We start from the raw sequence: 21932 nt of genomic DNA, 5'->3' as shown, positions 1-21932 counted from the left end.
AAAAAACCTGTACATGTTTAATTTAGTCGATTTGTCTTTCTGAAGAATAACCATGTCCAAGCCCTAAGGTGCTGCAGAAAATCTTTCGAGCTCTGAGCAGCTTTTATTGCACTTTCCTAGTCAAACTTTTTAACCTTTAATAAAACAGGAAACCTAGCATCTGCGCTGTTTAGCAAAAAAAACAAACAGAGGGTACTGTCTAGAAACAATATGAGGGTTTTGCAACAGATAAGCATGTAATATTTGGTTTGGTAATCGCTGTAGCAATGATTTACTGATATTGCAGAAGGGTGACGCATGCAAACAAACCCTTAGAAGCAATCTGAAAATGTTTTCTTGTATGCTAGGATTAGCTTTCGCTAATTTTTCAGTGTTTGGAAGAATCCATCTTATCTCATATAGCTTATACATGCAGTATTTATACTCTATGGAAAAAGTTTGTGGACCATAACCATAAGATTCGTGTTTTTTAAACATGCCATTTCACATTCAGTTTATATTTGCTTAACTTATGGATATTTGTGCTTATTTAGTCACAAGGATGTTAGTAAAGTCAGGTATTGATGTAGGGTGAGAAGGTCTGGGAACACATTTGGAAACTCATCCCAAACGTATCAAAATACTTTTCCATATAGTGAAGCGGATGCAATCATTTGCTACAATATAAAGATACAAATAATTGGGACTTTTAACAGCCATTGGTGGTTCTTCCTGAAATTGTTACCATTTAGTTTGAGCCACAGGATTGTATAGGACGTCTTTAGATGTGGTAGCATAAAATCTTTCCTTCACTTGAACAATGACGATGTGCACAAAGCGAGCACCATGAAGATATGGTTTACATGAGTAGAAGATCTTAAAAGGCCTGCTATAGGGCTCTGTCCTAAACACCTTTCGGATAAATTGGAACGCTGACCAACTAAAAGAGCACAAATCTCCACAAGCACACTTCAATGTCTAGTGGAACATCTAGAGTGGAGGTTATTATTAGAGCAGATGGGAACTTAATGTTAAATAGGTTGTACATATGAATTTTATGCTCAAGTGTCCATATTGTGTTTATGCTGCATGTGTACATTTGATTCTATAAAAATTATAATATTTTAAGAGTGATGATATGAAACACTTTTTGACCAATCAGAATCGTGCATTTGGCAACACTATAGTGTGTCGTTTTATTATTAGGTCATTGGTATTTCTTTTTTGGCTCACTTTTGGTTTGTGCAAGTTTGTGCGAGTGCCAGGTTGAGATAAAGGCAGAAGGAAAAGCAAGAAGAGAGGATAAGCTTATCGCTGCTTAATAATGCATAGCGTGGAGCTGACCTCGGGGAGAGGGGAGGCAGGAACGCCTGGAATGGAAATGTGTTTGAAAATTGAAATTTGTTTGTGATATATACCAACACCTGCTGCTTCACAAACATGCCACCCTTTATCTATTTCTTTCTATACTTCTGGGTATCGCTCGGTCTCACTTCCTCGAGTCGCTGACTGAGCCATGGGGCTAAAATTCTGCAATAAACCCCCATTAATAATACAGTTTCATCCCTTTGTTTCATTTTGTGCTCTTCTCTGTCTGATGTTAGGTTACAAGTAAATAACGAAGACATTCAGATGGAGATATTTAGCAAGGCAATCTGTTCCTCGTGCAATATTGCTTACATGGAAGCACACACGTTATATTTCGAATTTAGTGCGGTTCATTTAGTAATAGCAACAAATGAAAGTTTTTTCACATGCTAACGTTATGAAAGCGGCAGCAGGAGAAGTAAAGCACTTGAAAATCCTTCTGCTTATTCCCTCATCCTGTTTTGAAAGCAATTTTGAATGCGATTTGTGACTTGTGACCTCATCTGGATGGTTGTCACCTTGCAAGGCCCTAATCTTTATAGACAAGCACCGAAAGGTTAATCCTGCTCTTTCCGCTCAGCCGTCTTAATCATCTCAAAGAAATTGAGAACCCAACCTTGTAACCACTCTGGATTCCAGCATCACGATAAAGCAGTTTCAGACGACTGCGGCCACCTGTGGCTTTAGATATTGTTTGAAGTATTTTGCAGATATTGTTTGTTATTACATGATAAATCATAAAATCTGGCACTGGCTTTGGCTGGAATTGCAGCCTGGCTTGTATCGTTCTCTTCTCTGCTGAGATTTGAATTCCTCACAAACAGACAATTACTTCGGTGCTAGACTGTCAGCCCAAAAAAGAGCACGAGCTGACAGATGAGAAACGAATGGCATAATTTACTGATGCTTTATGAAGTCGTCGCTCCCTATGGGGTGAATTATATACAAATCATAACACACTGCAAGGGGCCAAATACAAGTCCAATTTCAAAGTTGGGCAACTGTGTAATAAACTCATAATCCCATATTTTATTTACAGTAGAACATAGAAAAATATCAAATGGTTAAATTTGTAATGTTGTAATGGATCCAATAGAGGGTGGGAAAGTGTTACAAAAAAGAAACAGTTTGATGAATATTTAGTCTCTCAGAAATATTTGTCATAAACATTCCAGCACTGTGAAATTCTTACATATCCCAGCTTGCATAGGAGCCAGCCCTGATACAGCACCTCTGGAGCACAAAGGCCAGTACCAAGGCTTGAGCCCCTGACCTTCCAATCAATAACCCAGCATCTTAACAACTAATCTACCACTCCCCACTCTACAATGAAAACCACCGCATGGGCTCAGAAACCTCTCCAAAAATCATTGTCTGTGAATACAGTTTGCCATCTTATTCACAAATGCACTTTAAAGCTCAATCATGCAAAGGAGAAGCCACATGTGAACATGAGCCTGAAAGCTCGTTAACAGATAAATTGAAATTTGAAATTCTTTTTGTTAAAATTCTGAATCATTGTTAAAAGATATATACAGGTTTTAGAGAAACATTCAGAGAAGCATAGAGTAACAGTTTGTGAAAGAACCACATAAGGTATTTAAAAGCCAGATGTCCCAATACAGTTTATGACTCAAATACGACTTCTGCTTTCTTCTTCTTCTTCTTCTTCTTCTTCTTTCGGCTGCTCCCATTAGGGGTCGCCACAGCGGATCATCCGTCTCCATACCACCCTGTCCTCTACATCTGCCTCTTTCACACCAACTACCTGCATGTCTTCCCTCACCACATCCATGAACCTCCTCCTTGGCCTTCCGCTTTCAAACCATGAATTTTCTTTCAACACGATTCATTGACATTATTGTTTGGCCATTATAATATGAGAATTTGAGTCAATATTGAGATACAGTGTCAGGGAAAATAAAGACTTTTTGCATTCTTAAGATTTGAATAATGCACAATACACTATCTTATATAAGATGAAGCAATTATACAGTTTTATGTATATTAATTATACTTTTTAATGTATATAAAGCAGAGATGGGAAGCAACAAAGTACATATACTTCATTACTGGAGATTTTTCTGCCATCAGTTCTTTATTTTCGGACAACTTTTGTCTTTCACTCATTACATTTTCAAACCAGTCTCGTTACTATGGTTTTAACCTATTTGGTGACATCAATTTCTCAATCTACCACTGGTATATCATTTCCTGACTATCACGTTCCACAGACGTAGGCTAGTTCACGAAACTAACGAGCAAGGCAGAAGGCAACAAGAAGTATGGGGTTAATGTGGATGAGACAGTGTGAGTCGGCGATTTTAACATGACTGAGAACAGAGACATTCCTGATCACCTGATCATCGAAATCTTTCCTTAGCTTGTGTTCTATATGGTGGAAAATAGTTAACAACATTCAAAATTATTTTTGTATAAACCTATTGATATGATATGAGGTCTAGTTACCAGTGTGTCACTAAAACAGGTAGAAGTAAATTTTTCTTATGTAAACACCAGAGCCCAGACTTCTTTCCTTTAACTTGAGTGAAAAATTGTCTTATTGAGCAAAAAAATGAGTATCTCTACTTCTACTTGATGAACGGATGTGTGTACTTTTGCCATCTCTGATATAAAGTTACAAAAGTCCTTGCAAACCTTATAGTCTGAAACTGTGATAGATTGATGGTTTTTTCTCAGAGGGCACAGCTATCATTGTTCTGTGCTAATGGGAGATGTTTTTAGCCACTTTGCATATTGAATTACACAGCAATAGCTCAAAAAGCAAATCTGATCACAGGAGAAAATCAGACAAAAAAAAAATCACATTGAAGCATATTGAAATTCATGACAGCTCACTCACTAAATGCAGGGTAAGAAATGCTAATATTCCTCATAATTCAAATGTCTGATAATCCATTTGCAGGAGTGGGTATTACCATGTTAGTTGCTGTTACTTGCTTAGGAAAATTCCTTGTTTTAAATCGCACACAGTGGCAGTCAGCATGAGTTATGAGCTTTTAATTTATAATCCTCCATTTAAACAACTTCACATCCCAACATTTCAGATATAGATTTACGTTACAGGGTGCTGTTAAGCTAGGTGCACACTGTGCACTTTTGGCAATGATTTGGTGGGACAAATTTTTAAAATCTGAAAAAAGCTGAACCTGATTATGCAAGTAGCACAACAAATTCAAAACACCTCAGGAAAAATGTCTGAACGAGTCAGGAGGACAGTACAGCAAGAAGAGAAACTTATTGAGTTATGGATTGTTTGTATGACGTTTTTATATTCATGACATGAACAATTTTAATAACAGATTGTTTTTGTTTGCTTCTAGCCGTAGAACGCAGGACTGAACGTGTCATGAGTTGATGACAAAAACTTTGGACGAGTCTTTTTCTTGTGCACGTCACAAGTTTTTTTTGACTGCACAGTCTGACATTATAGTACAGTGTGAAACTAGGATTATGGTCGTACAGTCTGACAAGCAACAATTGCAAAGTGTGCGGCCGGCATTATTTCGTTTTTCAGCACTTACCTGCATTACCTCAAATGATTAAATCAAGGAAATAACCCCAACACAATGTCAAGATAGCAGCTGCCTTGCTGAGGAAGCTGAAGGTGAAGGTGATGGAGTGACCAAGTATGTCGCCAGACCTGAACCCTATTGAGCACCTGTGTAGCATCCTCAAGTGAAAGGTGTAGTTTCATGCAGAATTTCATGTTTGCTCTTTGTTCTAACTTCCTGTCCATGATGATGGTGGTAACACAAGTGTTCAGAATAGCACCAGTTAGAAACATTAATCTCGAAACTTTTTGATACCACCTCGTATATTGCTGTTGCGTTCTCCATGTTAGATTCTCACTTGTAATCGTCGTGTTTTCTAGCCTTTCAAAGTGATTTTAACAAATTGTTCCACTAATATTTCATGGTTCAAAGTAAACAGTTGGGGTATATTGTAGATATCCCCTGGGGGAAAAATGTTTACTGAGCCTTCGGGAGCTGCCAGATGGGAACCTCAGGGAGAACACACACACACACACACACACACACACAGTGCACTAAATTAGTTAAAATCCCACAGAAGTTGACCTAAACTAAAAGTCTGTCTGTCTGCCTATAGCAGGCCTATTTATCCACTCAAGATCTTCCTTTCCACCCAATGTAAAGCATAACTTCATTGAGCTGGCTTTGGGCACAGGGACATTTTCATGCTGGAACAGGTTTGTGTCTTTAAGTTCAAATGAAAGGAAAGTTTGTTTCCAATGTCTCCAACATTGTGGTAAAGGTTTGTGGAAGAACCAACTGTGGCTGGAACAGTCAGGTGTCCCCCATATATAGTATTATCATTCACTAAGGAATGTAAAGTAAAGTGTAAGGGATGGCTTGTGGCTTGTCAATATGAATTACACTTTTGGATCACATCTCACCCCAGTCTCTAGTTAATTTTTTTATTTCTTGTACTTTGTCCTGGTAAAGAATTTCTATCCTAAAGACTTTTAATAAACTTTACCTCACAAAACAACAATAATCTCCTTACAAAACAAGAGAGAATTTTTCTCTCTAAATCTGTTCATTTGGATAGTTTGCAAGACTTACAATCACCGAGTTGTTCACACCACTATCCAAGCTGCCGTTATAAAACATCCAAATGCTTTCTGACCAAACTGAGAATAGTGTTGTGGTGTAAAAATCAACTGTTTATCATATTGTACAATTTAGTTAATAAATCAGAGTGTCAACCTTAGCCTTTAAACTTCCTGAAAAGGACCGCTAAAGGACTTAAAAATAATAATCATCAGTAGCAATAATTGATTCTATTTCTATGTGTTATGTGCATTTTGTTAATGACAAATGATGCCATATGCAGGCTTTTTTCCAATTTAGAAATGCTTCATGCTAAACAAAAACCTTGCAGATACCAAATTGACTTGAATGTTTCATTATCCCCTGGGAGACAATTTCACCACTGATCCATGGGGATTCACCAGTTTAACTGAACATTAGAGAAATACTCTGCCGTTTAAACTTCCTAGAGAAGTGCTTCAACTGACAGCTGGCAAAAGTTTTCCAGAATATACAGAAGTTCTAGTCAATAATGCTAGACATTTCGAACCATCTTTTAGAATAAAGTCTTTTACATATTATAAGAACGTCTAAACTAAAAATCACATTTTGTAATATTCCAATCGATCTATGGCACATTGGTCGAATTTGTTTGTTTCATATATGCTCTAGAACTAAAATTAGCTCACTGTTACAGCTATAAAACACCTTTTTGAGTCAAATATTGTTTGTAACAAAGAACGTTTAAAAGTGGTGTGATTATGAGAAAATATTTTAAATCTGCCAATTAAATCGACATTGGAATAAACTGCACCAGTTTGAATGAGCAAAATGAATAGAGGTTATATTCTATTATAAAGGTTTAAACAACAAGGATCGATTGTATGCGATTTGAAGTAACAATGATATTTAAAGAAATAATTATTTAATTTAATTCATTAATATCCATTGTACAGGGTGCCCTGTATTTTGTGCATTAGCTAAATTTGTCGGGTTTTCTTTGACAATCAATTATTTTAAGTGATTGTTAGCATTTTTTTATATACATTTTCTATTAAAATACTCATTAGCTTTTTTTTATTACTTTATTTTATTGCTTTCTCTACACACATTTACTATGGAATTTTTCTTTGCTTAAAAAAATAATATTATTTTATTGGTTTCTCTGCATACATTGTCTATTGATGTACTTTCTTAGCTTTTTTTGTCAGAATTTATTTTATTGTATTTTATTTCATTTTATTCCACTTATGTTTTATTACATATTTTATTTTCAAGTGCTCTTTTGATGTTTTAAATTAAATTAAATTAAATTAAATTAAATTAAATTAAATTAAATTAAATTAAATTAAATTAAATTAAATTAAATTAAATTAAATTAAATTAAATTTTATGTAGGTGCTCTTTAGCTTCAACAACATTAGATTTTTTTTGTTTTTCTGTTTGAAATGGCTGCTAGTCCAATAAAGCTTGTTGCAGAAATAAACACACATTAAAGCACCATAAAAGGCTAAGAAAGAAATGACACAATACCAGATATGAAAAGAAAAAAGAGAAAATAAAAATGTGCATAATCATAATGGAAAAAATCCCAGTGCTGAAATAAAACCTGATATTGTTCATATGTTTACAGGTGGATGCAAATGACCCCTGAAATGGAACAATTAAACACTGTGGATAAGCTGTTTTTGCTCTTCAGTTCTGGAAATAGGTTTTGTCATTACCTTGTTAATTCGAACACCATGGTCCATTTGGGGTTTATTCAGTGTTGAAAAACCCGAAGGCTCTCTTTTGATGCATGTGTGAACGTAACTTAGCGGCATGACACTTTTGCTAATTCTATTGGACGTAAGCAAATTTCATCTGCTGAAATTCCCATGTCGATGTGAATGGAGCAAAAGGGGGCTGTAGTTTTCAAAATCCCGAAATGGTACTTGTGTAGAAGGACATTGGAACACTCCCAGGGGCTGAACGCTCTAACCAAGATTGTATCCTTATTAAAATAAGACATTGTGACATGAGCTTCGCATTTATACATACTGCAGACTAAGAAAACTGCAGTCTTGAGCTGCTCTGTGAGGATTTTCTACCTAACACACAGAGTCAAAAAACAGCAATAGTTGGGAGATTTACAAAAAGGCCAGACTGGGCTAGACAAATAAAAAACATGAGTCAAAACAAGTTAATATTGAAAAGCAATCAAAGATACAAGTTTTGGTATGTCAGGCATAAGAATACTAACACTGAGCAAATACTATGAATGGAATCAGAGTCTCCTACAAGGTGTATGTTTGTGTCGGAGCAGTTTAGATTAAAGTGCACTCAATCAGTAGCTCAGTGAATGTGAATTTTACAAGTGGTGGGTGTATTTTTTGCTTATTAAAGGTAAGGTAGGTAATAATAAGCAAGTAATTAAAACCATTACAAATTTATTTGTCCAAGAAAATCTAATTTTCTCAAATTATATTTTATCATTCAGCCAAGACTTCCAATCAGTTTTCACCAACAAAGATATATTCATGTAACTGTTTGCCCTGTAATGTAACGAGACAAGAAGCTGATGCAAGTGTAGATGAGGTAAATTGTGGAGCAGATATACAACCCAAAGCAACAAAGAGAAAAAAAACAGAATAATAAACATGCTTTACATGCTTTTTTGGGCATTACGGTTCTGCTGGGGATTTGAAACAAAGGCGTATAGTATCTTAAATATGTAATATCTTAAATATGTAATATCTGTATTTGACTTTATTCTGTATTGCTGGAAGCAGACCAGATCTTTTCCCTATAAGACATGTTTGAAAGACCCATAGTGTTTATATTAGAGTCTGGGCCAAAATGTTTATGTTGGAGGGCGTACGTGCAGCTTCTGAAAGCCCTTACGAGCTGACTGTACAACAAGACATGCTTACTGTCCATATGTGGTGATGTTCCTTATGCTAAACATTCTGGAGAAATGAGCTCACTTACATCTTGTATGTTTTGAGATGCGGACAATAGCAACGGTTCAGATATATAGACGAGACAGGACGTTAGATCGGGAGGACGGTTCGTTTGGCTCTGAACCCCTCCGAGCAAATCCTGGGTGCTCGTATCAAGATGCTGAACCTTCTGTAAATAAACCTGGTTTGCAAGAAAGACGGTGTCTACAGAGATTTCTTCTAAGCAACAGCTACTCTCCTGCACAAAATATACATCATTTCCTGGCGTCACGAACAGGATAAGAAATATACATCAGGCGAATTGTGTTTTTTTGTACAGATTTTATATACAAAAATGTATAAATGGTGTATGAAAAAGTTTAACAGCTTGTTGTAGCTGATCTTTCCTTAATGATGTCCTGAATTTTTTTGAAAAGTCCATCTTATGAACGTCCTTGTACGTATATAAATTTAATCTCCCCTGTCAGCCATTGTTGAATAAAAAAAACAGCTATTAAATCCACACGAATATACACTATATTTACAAAACTATTGGGTCAGTGGCCATAATTATTGTGATTTTTGAGCATTGCATTCCACATTTAGTCCCATTTTGCACTTACACACCAGTTATTCCCGCCACTCTTCTGGGACGATGCTTTACTAGATTTTAGAGTGTGCTAATGGATATTTGTGTTCATCAGCCACTAAGGAATTATGAAAGGCAGGTACTGATGTAGGTGAGGAGTCCTGGGGTGCAGTCAGTATTCCAATTCATCCCAAAGGTGTTCAGTAGGGATGAGATCAGAGCTCTATAGCAGATCTTCAAGGAGCTCACTTTGTGCATGGGACATTGCCATGCTGGAACATGTTTGGGTTTTTCAAGTTCAAGTGAATGCAAAATGATATTACAGAGTATCCAAAGACGTCCTGTTCAATTGGAAATTCAGACTTAAACTTTCACTTGGTTGCTCTGCTCCATGACCTGAAAAATAGCTATCAAATAATGAGAATAGACTATTAGGAATAATTTAATACATGTTCATGTAAAAAAAAAATATGAAAACATAAGTCAGTAATTCTGATTGAGTTTGGGTCAGCAGAGAAGCCCCTGATGGCTTGCCACTGCTTATTTGCAACCACTACAACTCTGTTTTCTGCAGTGCAGGAAATCAGAGCATGAAAATTTCCCATGTGACAGATGAGCTAATATCATTAGACTTACCTTCATATTGAATAACTGAATCAGCAGTCGTTCGATCACAGTGTAATTCTTGAAAGCACTCAGATTGTGTTAAAGGCAATGCACCTTCAAATCAAGCAGCGTGAAAGAGATGTGGTACTTTTCCTCCTGTTTATTTGCTAACAGTTGTGAGCCTAATCATCCTTTGATCAAGCTGAAACTTTCCCGCACACTTCTCGTAGCAGGAGAGGAGGACACCCCATCGGGGAAGAGCTCATTTCAGCCAAATAAAAAGACAGCAAAAACAAAACAATTTGTCAGCGTGCGTTAATAACTGGCTTTAATGTGTCGACTGAGATGTTCGTCTGTTGCTTAGGAACACCATCTGTTTCCTGAACACACTTTACATCACTAGGACTTCTTTTATCGTCTTACATTTTGCTGATGGAAATCAGGTTTTAAAAAGGCTGTAGGTAAAAAAAAGAACCATATTGTTTAACAATGGGTTTTTTACAATCTTGTTTGACTGCTGTTTTTTTCCCCGTCTTTTGTCATATGTGATAGTTTTGCTTTTGATTTGTAGTAAACAGCATTTGTGATTCCAAGCATTCCGAACCAGTGACTATGGAACCGGATACATTTGGATTATCATTCTCAGGTGTTCCTAGTATAGATCCCTGATGGGGCAGTTTCTGTCTAGGAAGATGAGGATCCATGCACAAGATATTTAAAAACCAATGCAAAGCATGAATAAGTGTAATTGGCAAGACTTTGCAATATAGCATTGTTTATGTCAGGGCCATTTTTAGACTTTTTGGCAACCTAGGCGAGATTTTTATTGTCACCCCACCTTGGCTCCACCCACCCACCACAATGCTCCACCCCCAGACCATTCAAATCATTTGCAACCTTCTATAAAAGGGTTAAACACATTTAATATTTATTATGTAAGCATGCATGTATGTAAGCATATACTGTATATTAAACTTTAACAGAAAAACAGGTAAATAATTTAAGTGAATGAGGGTGGTGGCAGAACAGGGTGCACTCACTGGTAAACCACACACCCCCCAAAACCCCCGCTCCCCCTGGGTGCGCCCTAGGCAATCATCTAATTTGCCTATGACTAAAAACAGTGCTGGAGTATGTGAGCTTCATGTTGTCTGTAGACAGAAGCTCTATAAGTCTATGGAAGGTGGATTCTGTTTTATGGCAAATAATTTTTTTTTTACATTTTATTTAAAAAAGCCTATCAGAAGGGAACACATCTGGTTGAGTCTAGATGTGTGAATCTTTATCATTAATGTCCTATTTAGTTCTTTCATCCTTAAAGTTACTGCCTGGTCAGGGTGTTAATGGTTTGCAGGACAATAGTTCGCGAACAAAAAATTTGTTGGAAAATATAATTGGCAGGTCCAAGTAAAAATAATAAGTGTTCGAGAATGAAAGCTTGGGACGGTTTCTCATCAACGCCTTGGGTGGTTCCATGAAATTCCTGAGTAAGAACGGGCGCTTTGAGGATGAATTGGACTGTAGTTAATGTCAACAGTCTGCTACACTGACCCAGGACTACTTTTCGCTTCTGATCATCATCACTGTACCCCACAACATTGTATATCTGCTACAAATGGACATTCGGTGTAACCCAGATGAGGATGGGTTCCCTCTTGAGTCTGGTTCCTCTCAAGGTTTCTTCCTTATGCCATCTCGGGGAGTTTTTCATTTCCACAGTCGCCACCGGCTCGCTCATCAGGGACAAACTTACTTTCAAAGAACATATTCACTTTTAATCACCACATTATCTGTGTAAAGCTGCTTTGAGACAATGTTCATTGTTAAAAGCGCTATACAAATAAAAATGAGTTGAATTGAAAGAAAGAAAAAACAGTCAACATTGCTACAGTGAGCAGCTGAGGTCAAGGATCTGATAATTGATAATTAATCAAGAACAAATGAAAGGAAACTGATTTTGTAAATCGGAAACTGATTTTGTGAGTTTTAGATATTGTGGACAAGCAGAGTGAGGAACACGGTTTAAAATGAATTATTGATCAGTGCACAGAGCAACTGAATCACATGATGTCTCAAGCTCCCTCACCCCACCCCCTTTCATCATCCCAGCGAATTAATGCAGTTTGGTGGTTTGTGAAGTGGTCGTACACTTGAATATCATTTTCTGTAAGGCTTTTAGCAACCATAACCCTATTAAGCCTTGTACTGTAAATGTCCTATAATTGCTAAAAAAAAAAAAAAACACATACTTCCCATGAATAACTTTTTTTCTCCCAAATATTGAAGGAGCATCAGATTTCATGCGAATTTTATTAGTTTTTTAAAGTATTTTTTTTTCTTATATTATTGCAGAACTCACAATGTGGAGACTTTTTTCATTTTCTGTTCCTTTTTTCTATTATTATTTTTTTTGCACCTCGGCTTCCAGCGGGCGCACATTGCTCATGCCCTTTCATCCTTCCAATGTTCAGTGCAGCATTTGAGCTTTTTAAGTCAAATACAAAGCAGAGCATTTTCAGCGACCGGGAGAAGTGTTGATTATGAAATTTGCTGAAAAATCCTTATTAGAAAATCTTTAAAAAAATAGGATAGGATTTTTCTTCCTTTCTGAAACAATTAACCGAACATTTCTCAAGCAATGAAGATCAAGGGATGAGCATTATACTCAATGTAATTATACTCAATGTAATTATTTAACAGAGTGTAATGCTTATCCCATTCATTGCTTGAGAAATATTTTACTGTACTTGAGTAGATGTTTTTGGTATCAGTACTTTACTTCACTATTTATTTTCTGGACAACTTTTTACTAAAAAACTTTTTATAGAACAATCTGTACTGTCTACTTCTTACATTTTCAAAGCAGACTCTCTACTTTAGTTTTCATATTTCTGGTGAAATGTCAATATTTGTTCTTCTCATTGAGTGCAGTTTCAGCCAATCAACCGATTTCCTGTCACTGCTCTGGTTTTCCAATGCATTGGTGTATCATTTCCTGGTTATCACACACCACAGATAGTAGACTAGTTTAAAAAGCAAACAACAAGCGTGGCAGACGCCCTTATCCAGAGCGACGTACAAAAGTAAACTTTATACACGTCAAATGTTTCTGCATCTTTTATTAGAGGTCGTTGAGAAAAAAGAAGATCAGGGCTCTAGACATATGAGCCCTTCACATGTTTAACATATTTTCTAATTTTTGCTTGCCAGTTAAAAGACTGGAAGTAAATGATTAAGAAAACAAATGTTCTTGATGATATTACACTTGGCCATCACTTCCAGGCCCGGAGGTCTGGAATCCAGCACAGTTTGGTAAATTCCCTGCTCTGACTTGGCTATTACCTGGAAATTATCTCTTGTGTTTAAATGAGCTGTGCTGGCAACAGACCTTTCATGACTCTAAACTAATAAATCCTGGTTTAGAGTGCAATCCAAGATTTTAGCGGTCAAATAAACGTTTATTTTTATTTTTATTTATTGGATATTAGCAGTCCATGATGATCTATGATCAAACTCTAGTTATTAAAATTTATTTAAATGTTCCTTATTAAACCAGAATAACTGGTGAAGCTTTGGAAACAGGGTTGCCAGGTTGAAAGATTTTTCACATTAAATATTTATGAATTTGGAAAATCTTATTTGTTCGATTTACAGAGTCCCGGTAAGCTTGATCGATGACATTAAAAAGCAAAAACAGTGATGTCCAGGCACTTTCTTGTTGCTTTTTAAATTATTGTTTGTGATCTGCTCATTAGGAGTGACTTGACCATTGCAGATTTTTTTTTTCCCCAAGGGAAATTTAGCTGCAGCTTACATTTGGAATGTGATTCATTTATTTCCCAGCAAATAAAACCTAATACAAAGCATTCATTGTTGGTTATTTTGTCTGAACATAGTTCACCTTAATATTTTAAAATTAAGGTTGAAAGTCTTCTTGTTATATTTAATACAAAAATGTATTTTTGTGATTCATTGGGTTATTCCAAACCCCTCTCATGCAGGTTTCAGATCTTACAAAGCTTTGAAAAGTTTCTCTCCTATATTAAGTAAGGTTGCAACAAGCATGCATGCAACACAACCATAACATGAAATCAATGAATCATCGCTGATAAATGCTACTTGTTAATGCTTCTTGGATAAAACAGGATTAAGGCACCCCATAATGACAAAGTGCAAACAGAATTCTAGAAATGTCTGTTAATCTTTTTAATGAAAAAAAAAACTCTCAAATATCACATGCACTTGATTATTTAAACCCTTTGCAACAACACTTGAAAATTTTGACTGAGGATCCACCTTTGAAAAGGTTTGTTGCGTAATTTATTATTAAAAAACTGTGATCAATTGTGATTGGAACACTGACTGCACCCCAGGTGTCCTCACCCTACATCAGTACCTGACTTTACTAACACCCTCGTGGCTGAAATCTCACAAATCTCCACAAGAACACTTCAAAATCTAGTGGAACATATACCCTGAAGAGTGGAGGTTATTATAACAGAAAATGGGGACTTAATGTGGAGATGTTTAAAATGTTCATATGAATCTTATGGTCAGGACAAACTATTATCCATATAGTGTACTGTATGTCAAATTACTAGGATACAATACTTTCATTGTAATTTGACAGCATCTTAGCGGTTTTATTTTATCTAGGAAAAAATGTTGATTGCAATAATTATAAACGCTTTAAATTACTATCAGTGGTAGAACGTTTTAACACGCCGATTTGCCCGTCATGGTGCCAGCTTACAGTTTTTTTTCTGTTGTTTCATTTATGATAAGCTAGCAGTTTGAGGCGTAATGTATGACATAATGGAACAACTGCCATTTCAGCTAACTGGCTAGCAAACAAAAGACTTTTGCTAGTTTGGGATCTTAAAATTTTGAAATAATTTTAGTAAGCTAATAAGCAAGCAAGGCTTAACAGATAATCATATTTTATGTCTATTTCATGCAACAAAATTAATTGATTCATTTTCTTTATTATGAATTTTTTTTCATTATTGTTTTGAAGCTCATTAGTTTCGATGGCATGCAAGTGATGTCAAATCAGGTTTTTATCACACTTATTTCTGTGTGTGTGTGTGTGTGTGTGTGTGTGTGTGTGTGTGTGTGTGTGTGTGTGTGTGTGTGATGGAGAACGCTCAGTCAGGGTGCCAACATTACAGAGGAAGTGGCCCGGTGGGGGTGAACATCCCTGCCAGGGCTTTTCTAACACTCTACCAAACACACACTCACACACACACAAACACACACACACACACACACACACACACACACACACACACACACACACACACACACACACACACACACACACACACACGACTGTCTGACTGAAAGCTCTTATCTCTCCAACCCCAATATACATATTCTCTCAGCTATAGGCATCTCTCTTTTGTACACTCTAGTTTTTCTTTATTCATTTTCATCTTGAATCATTTATTCTTTAATTCCAATTCCATTTTTGTCTTCTTTTGTTTTTAAGCATATTAATAGAGGGATGCAATTACATCCATGGCGGGTTGTACTAAACATACAGTACAGACCAAAAGTTTGGACACACCTTCTCATTCAAAGAGTTTTCTTTATTTTCATGACTATGAAAATTGTAGAGTCACACTGAAGGCATCAAGGGCTATTTGACCAAGAAGGAGAGTGATGGGGTGCTGCGCCAGATGACCTGGCCTCCACAGTCACCGGACCTGAACCCAATCGAGATGGTTTAGGGGTGAGCTGGACCGCAGAGTGAAGGCAAAAGGGCCAACAAGTGCCAAGCATCTCTTGGGGGAACTCCTTCAAGACTGTTGGAAGACCATTTCAGGTGACTACCTCTTGAAGCTCATCAAGAGAATGTCAAGAGTGTGCAAAGCAGTAATCAAAGCAAAAGGTGGCTACTTTGAAGAACCTAAAATATGAAATTTTTCAGTTGTTTCACACTTTTTTGTTATGTATATAATTCCATATATAATTCCACATGTGTTAATTCATAGTTTTGATGCCTTCAGTGTGAATCTACAATTTTCATAGTCATGAAAATAAAGAAAACTCTTTGAATGAGAAAGTGTGTCCAAAATTTTGGTCTGTACTGTATTGCTGTTGTTTTAAGAGTCTCAAACAAAGATACTAATGTAAATTAGGTTGATCTAATAAACCCTATTTTGTTTTTATATATTATCCTTTTTTTTTGGCACATTCGTAGTGCAGGTGCATCTTCCAAAGCAATATAATTATCATCTCAATAAGTGATCAATGTTTCAATCTATGAAGAACAATTCTAAAGCAACCACAATACTAAATTTTTTACTACAGTATTTTTTACTATAATAATTAGAGATTCAGTATTATGTATAAAATCGTATAAAATCTCAAATATTCCTGTTTCACGTGCTGCTTGTTATCTTGTAATACCCATATAAAAATGTTTGTACTTTTAAATGTCCACAAGCACTGTAACTTTCTGTTTTCTTTTTTAATTTGCATGTACAGCATTTCTTTTTTTCCTGTGGATTATGTAAAACAATACTATACAAACTACAGCAACTGATTAAAAAAAGAACCCTGTATGATTGACAGGTCGACAGTTGTTGGTTTAGTTGTTGGTCTAAAATAAAGCATAAGGATCCACTAAGGTTGCACCCTTTCACAGGGATTGACAGACAAAGAAAAAGCATGATGAGAGAGGAAGTGAAGTTGAGCAAATGCTGAACATTTCTGGGCTTTTGAGATGGTGTATGAGTGATTTAGCATAGAATGTGCAGCTTAGCCAGAGTTGAGCATCATGAAGATTTCATAGGCGACACACACACACACACACACACACACACACACACACACACACACACACACACACACACTGATCCCAGCTGCAACTTGGTGGTCGCCATAGCGACCACGGCTTGCCTCAGCCTTTTTACAGCCTTTGGATTAGTCTATGGAGCTCGCAGTTTGGTGCAGTCATCGCAAATAGACTCCAACCGAGCTACTTATGAGATCTCAGGGCAAAAAGATCACGTGTGAATCCCTGAGAACAAGCTAGAATCGGTGCCCCTTTCACTGCATAATGTGATTTACAGTTTCATGTTTATGCATATTTGGACAGAATGAGCAAAACTTTCCCGGAAATCAAGACGATCTTAACAGTGCTGCACAATAGGGACATCAATGTAAATTGAACTGTAACATGCTTCAGAAATTCCATGGGATAAAGTGTTTGCAAAGTAGTTAAGGTATTGGGTTAATGATGGAAGGTTGGGAATTCAAACCCCTGTAGTGCTAACTTGCCACTCTTGGGCCCTTCAGCAAGGTATAAGTATTGTACATGTGACAAATAAAAAGTCTCCTCCCCCTTTTATATGTAAGTTCAAAAAACTTTCTTAGAGTAAAAATAATCCCATCCCTATACAAACCTGTTTAAAAATAGCAAGTATTAGGTCATTATTATTAAAAAAATATTTCGGACTTTTAGGAGATTTAATCAGATGTGTGTTTCAGGGAAAAGTAAAGAAAATGCTTTAGGTTTAACTTTGGGCCATGTTTTTAATAAATATTACACATGTATTACCTTCATGTAGTATCACAGCTTTTTATTAAGTTGCATGCACTATTATTAATTATGTACTTTAGTACTTGCTTACTGTATATCTGTAAGGCGGAAGAACGTGCCGGAAGCTGGAGTTCAGCAGAACAAAGGTTTTAATGAATAGTAATGCAAAAGGGAAGAAACGGCAAACATAACAGTACATACAGGTCCAACTAAACCTGGTAAACTTTATGAAAGGCAAAGTTAGTAGAACATGCAAAGTCCATCAAAAGGTAGCAATCCTACGTGAGGCAGGTAATACATGGCTTGAGTAGTCCGACTATGTTCTCCAGGATAAACTGTAGAACGGACGGTGACTTGGGGGGAGAACGGAACTTAAATAGGGTGTAGGCTGATGAGTGCCAGGTGCAGGTGGTTAGTATGATGGAGAGCTACTTGAAGTGATAGGTGGGTCTGATGAAGGTGTAGGTGGTGGATCCCTGACAATATCAAGTTTCTCTTAATTCAGTTTACATTTTGTTTTCGGATTTTTTTTGCCGGCCTTAAATGCAAGCGCATTTATTAAAAATGTGGTGTTATACAGTTGGGACCCTACCTATTCTTCTACTCAGGAAAAATTTGGCAACCTCATATGACCTTAAATGACAGACTGCATAATCTGAAATTATGCACATAAAAACTTGTGTGTAAACCAGATCTGAATACACCTAACTTTACTTTCATAAATATTGACATCACTTTGTACATAGCTCACTAGCTCTGAATTTGGGCCAGAACAGTGGTGCACACACTTTTTCAGCATGCGAGCTAGTGCTAAAAAGAGTCAAAATGATCTACCTACTATAAAAATGCATATATAAATATCTTTTTGTTTTTTTATGTCATGCGATCTACCCACATTACCTTTGGGGTCGACCAGGAGATCGCGATCGACGTATTAGGCACCCCTGGTCCAGAATGAGGAAAATTAGCATACACTGACTATGAAACATAAGAAAGTGAAATAAAAATTATAATCTATTTAGGTGGTTCACATAACACAATGAAGTTAATAGTTCTAAGCATCTTCTCAGCTAGAGATCTAGAAATAGTGGGAATTGAACGTCCAAAATAACAATCTCTATCTCAAAGCTTTAACTATTAAACTATTAATATGATAATTCAGCTACTCAAGGTTCAGGTCAGTTTTGGTCCACTTCCCCACACCCTGTTTCTCAGCCATTGCTCATTAGAGACATTAGAGACCAAAAGTAACATTTCTCACTAGCTTCAGAAGCTACTCAAACCCTTAACCATTCATAACCTAATATACAAGTAGCCTCCTACAGATTAAAAAAAAAATTCTGATTTGAAACTTAGTTAACAGCTTCTTGGCCTTACTGTATAAGTACTGTATAAACTCCAGCCTGATCCTGTGTGTCGTTCCCATCCTCCACATCTTCTCACTCCCGACCATGGGAGGCGTTTTATAGTAAACGTCTGACTCACTAATGACAAGGAACAGGAACCATTATGATTACATGAAATGCATTTCTTTTAGTGTTACTTCTGCACCGGGACGACGTCAAGGACATAAGAGGAGGTTGTTTGGAAGTAAGGCCGATTATTTTAGGAGAGCCTCTACCAGGGACACTAAGAAATAGTGCAAGATAGTCGGATTGCAGGAAGTCCTCGAAATGTTCTCGAATGCAGCCATGTTGAAGGGTGATTGTGCTAAAACAGGGGTGCGAGGGGACTTATAAATAGCCTTTTTTTATGTCACTGCAAATCAATTATCTCTCGTGTATGCACATGAAAAAACACACAAACCAGGCTGTAAATGAAGACTTTAAATGTCACTGGAGTCATAGCAATGTCCCCTTTAAGCTCCATAGCTTTTGCCCTGGGTTCAGGGCCTTTAACACCAACATCGCAATTTGTGTGTGTCTGTTTTCCTTGTTAAGAATCACAGAACTTATGAGCAAACAACACCCTCAGCTTGAATTATCTGGCAAATGTACCGCATGATATTTTAAATGGAGAAATCATCACTGATGTATGAATAATGATAATAGAAATAAGAATAATAATAAGGATAAATATGAAAAATAACTGTTAATTTCCTTTGCTTTTGTTTATATTATGCCATTCTTGTTGTTTCTGTCTTGGTCCAGAGAATACCCTTGTTTTAAACTATTGATTGGGGCAGATTTCTATGGGCATATAGGTGAAGGGAACAGAGGTGATGAGGAGGTAATGGGTAGGTATGGCTTTAAGGAGAGGAATGGATTTGCACCGATTGGCCAGGCAGAGGGACCGACCTGGGAAGGATGTGCTGCAAGTTAGAGCAACAAAGGATAGAGATAGAAATGTATTAACTAGTGAGGAGAGTGTGTTGGCGAGATGGAGGAAGTATTTCGAGCAGCTAATGATTGAGGAAAATGTGGGAGACAGAAGGTTGGATGGTGTGAAGATAGTGAAGCAGGAAGTGGATAGGATTAGTTAAGAGGAAGTGAGGGCAACAATTAAGAGGATGAAGATTGGAAAGTCGGTTGGACCAGATGACATACCGGTAGAAGCGTGGAGATGTTTAGGAGAGATGGCAGTGGAGTTTTTAACCAGATTGTTTAACAAGCTTTGGAAGGTGAGAAGATGCCTGAGGAATGGAGAAGGTGTGTGCTGGTACCGATCTTTAAGAATAAGGGAGATGTGCAGACCTGCAATAACTATAGGGGAATTAGGTTGATCAGTCACACCATGAAGTTATGGGAAAGAGTAGTGGAAGCCAGACTGAGAGAAGAGGGGACCATCTGTGAGCAGCAGTATGGTTTTATGCCAAGGAAGAGCACCACAGATGCCTTATTTGCTTTGAGAATGTTGATGGAGAAGTATAGAGAAGGTCAGAAGTAGTTGCATTGGGTGTTTGTGGATTTAGAGAAAGAGTACGACAGTGTGCCGAGAGAGGAGTTGTGGTATTGTATGAGGAAGTCTGGTGTGTCAGAGAAGTATGTGAGGGTGGTACAGGACATGTATGAGGACAGTGTGACATCAGTAAAATGTGCAGTAGAAACGACAGACTGGTTCAAGGTGGAGCTTGGACTGCATCAAGGATCGGCTCTGAGCCCTTTCCTGTTTGCAGTGGTGATGGACAGGTTGACAGACAAGGTCAGACAGGAGTCTCCGTGGACTATGATGTTTGCGGATGATATTGTTATTTGTGGTGAGAGTAGGGAGCAGGTTGAGAAGAGCCTAGAAAGGTGGAGGTGCACGCTGGAGAGTTTATTAGAGTTTATTAGAGGGACAGCGCATGTAGGACTTTTTGGAGACAAGGTGAATTCGAAGAGATTGAAATCGTTTGGACATGTTCAGAGGAGGGACATGGGGTATATTTCGATAGGAGAATGCTGAGGATGGAGCCACCAGGAAGGAGGAAAAGAGGAAGACCAAAGAGGCGATTTATGGATGTGGTGAGGGAAGACATGCAGGTAGTTGGTGTGAAAGAGGCAGATGTAGAGGACAGGGGGGGTATGAGACGGATGATTCGCTGTGGCGACCCCTAATGGGAGAAGCCGAAAGAAGACATTGTTTATGACATGCAATCTTTGGTAATAAATTCATCAAACAAATCTTGATGTGTTTTTATCTGAATAATTGATGTATGAAATGGTAAATATCCGATATTTTTAGCCTTATGTACATCAATTATTTATGTAAACAAGTGCTCCGTTTTATGATGGAATTTTAGTGGGTGTTTTGTAATTGTTGATAATATTTGGATTCTGGACTGTAATAAAGTGCTATCTGAATGTGTGACTAGTATTTAGTCACAAAATGACTATAATCTAAGTCAGAACTTATATACACTATGTAGAGACCTCACCATAATAATTGTATGTATTTGTATATTTGTTTTGAACATCCCATCCCATATTTAGCTCCTATTTGCTTTAATAATAACCTCCACTTTTCTGAAAAGATGTACCACTAAAACTTGGAGTGCACTTGTGAAGATTTTTCATTCAGCTTCAAGAGTGTTAGTAAAGTCAGCAATTTGTGTAGTAAAAGGAGACCTGGAGTGCAGTCAGCTTTCCAGTTCATCCTAAAAGTGTTTAATAAGGTTGAGGACAGAGCTCAGTAGCAGGCCACTTAAGATCTACCACTTCAACCCATGTAAAGCTTATCTTCATGGAGCTGGTTTTGTGCACAGGGGCATTTTCATGCTGGACCAGGTTTGGGTCTCCTAGTTCAAGTAAACAGCATTTTTTGCTGTCTCATTCAAATTGTGTGCCTTTACAACTGTGCACTTATTCATTAAATATTCTTATGTTTCATTTAATATATTCAGAAACCATTCAATATATGAAAATTTC

This window comes from Silurus aristotelis (genome assembly GCF_946808225.1).
Source record: "Silurus aristotelis genome assembly, chromosome: 2".
NCBI classification, from domain to species: Eukaryota; Metazoa; Chordata; class Actinopteri; order Siluriformes; family Siluridae; genus Silurus; species Silurus aristotelis.
This window is presented reverse-complemented; position numbering follows the sequence as displayed.